The sequence below is a fragment of the Sinocyclocheilus anshuiensis genome, unplaced genomic scaffold, assembly GCF_001515605.1.
Source record: "Sinocyclocheilus anshuiensis isolate Anshui unplaced genomic scaffold, SAMN03320099.WGS_v1.1 scaffold1058, whole genome shotgun sequence".
Taxonomy (NCBI): Eukaryota; Metazoa; Chordata; class Actinopteri; order Cypriniformes; family Cyprinidae; genus Sinocyclocheilus; species Sinocyclocheilus anshuiensis.
In genome coordinates this window covers 155314-157670 of record NW_015539880.1, presented here as the reverse complement: position 1 = coordinate 157670, position 2357 = coordinate 155314, and positions in this window count along the sequence as shown.

The window sequence follows — 2357 nt, the reverse complement described above, 5'->3', positions numbered from 1 at the left end:
CTGGAACAGTGTTGTAAATACAACTTAACCACTGATTTCTAGTCGTGTCCTCTTTTGGAAGACCAAATAAAGTAGTTTTGCTTTCACAACGAAACACACAGCGGCCTAGCGTGAGCTACTATCTTCCTACATAGTGACATAGGTATGTGGGGGCGTGTTAGAACGAGGCGTTTTAGGTAGGCGTGGTTGAATCTTAACTTTTATAAAGAATATCTCTTTGGATTTGAGACTTTAGTCTTTGCAACATTACAGATCTTCTTTATGCACCAAGAGCTTGTAACACTCCAAAGAGAAAGGAAAAATTGAAAATCGCATCATATGATCCCTTTCATTTTTCTACTCATTAGATTGTTTTTATTAACGTCTACACCTACCCCAACCCTAAACCTACCCCTTACAATAATGCCAAAACTGTAATTGTAGTACAGTGTAAGAAAAATTACGCTATATTGATGTGCGCATACCCAGTAGTTTTTGCTGTATCCCTTCTAGGCTTAACCATGCCTGAGAGGCGTTTCAAAGATGGCCGCCAAGTGACATGACTTGTCTTAAAGGGACTTTGCCTAATCAGTGACTGAATGAATGAATGTGCCTGTTTTAGTTTAAATAAAAGCTGCCGGTCAGAGCAGCTGGATGATGGGGAAAGAGTACAATGTATTTTGTGTTATTTGAGCACTGTTAACCACTAAAATAATTTCTTAACTCAAAATAAAACCTTAATAAATCCATATCTGATAACCCCAGGTTGCTATGATCACTCAGGTTTGTTTACACATTAAACTCGTGGCCACGAGAAAAAAGTCGTTCCCTCACTATGAGAAGATGTGGCCACAAGAAATGGATGTTGTTCCCTCAAAACAGGATGCCGAGGCTAAAACTAAGTGAACTGAACACGTCCCCTCCCTGGACTGGGGTTAAAATTCAGCCCTGGACAAATCCATCCAATCCAGCCTACGAGTTTCCCTGTGAATGTTTTTCTGGGTTATAGAGCCTTAAATTGGAGAATATAAATGAATAAAGCAGAACAGAAACAAATAGATATTACTGAATTCACTGCAAAAGCAACAAATTTAATAACGCATTTTTTTGTCACATAGAAATGCACTCGGCAAGCGTTGATTTTGAGCTACAATGCAGAAAATTTACTGCCATTAAATTGTCATTTCCTCACCGTGTCCTTCTAAACCTGTATGACTTTCTTCTATTTTGTAGAATGTTACCAAACCATTTTGTTACCCAGTCATTACCATTGATTTCTACTGAATGGCCAAATTATGGAATTTCTCAAATTATGTTTTATGTTCCACAGAATAAAGAAACTCATACAGGTTTGGAATGGCATGATAGTTAGTAAATGACAGTTTTCTTTTTTTGGTTGAACTATCCCTTTAAGAACAAACTAAATGTAAATAGATAACACCTACTTTAAAACACTGATATTTATCTTTAATCGGGTTCTTATTGAATAATTTTACTTAAAATTACAATTATTTAGAACTAAACATTTAAAGAGAAAGAAGCTATTAAAGCTATTCTGGTAAATTATCCTTTCTCCCAATGAAATTTACTACAGCTCTTGCATATGATCTAGAGTTTAACTGACTAGTTCAGTAAGGTGGTGGTCACAACAAATAAAACCATGGTCCTCACTCCCATGACCATATGTTTTTTAAAATAAATATGTAATAGCCTAAACTATGGAAAATGTAAATAAAAAATAAAATAGAAAACACGTAGAAACTGCAAAAACAACTTCTATAAAAAAGTTAAATATTAACATTTATAATAAATACACTTCTGCCAAAACACCAGACTATTTGTATAGCGTTAATAACCGCGAAATTACTATGGTGCCTAATGGACAAGCTTTATGTAGGCTGGCGTTTTCCAGTTTACCTCGTCATGCAGTTTACATTGTCGTGGCGGTTTTCAGCCAGCATCACTACAGAACCTTTAATGTTCGCATATCACACGACTGTATAACACAACTGTGTAACATCTGAATGGATCAAGCACTTGCGCGGTTTATCACTTTACATCGTGAAGCGCAGCGCGGGTGACGGATTCCGCGCGGCTGGCGGATGCATCGCGTAGTGCCGCTAACACTGAGTATTTGCGTTCTGCAGTTTCGCATGCGCTGTGATTTAAAAACAGCGCCTAATATAGGGTCGCCCTCGCTTCGGAACACCGGGAATGTCCCGGTGCTCCCAATGGCCTGTAGGCCTACATGCCTGCCTCCCGGTCACCATACAGCACAAACAAACATGTATGGTTTAGTTTCAGACTCGAAGCGTTAAATGTTACGATTCACCCCATAGTCGAGGTTAACATACCTTGGCGTGAAATGTAACGTTATG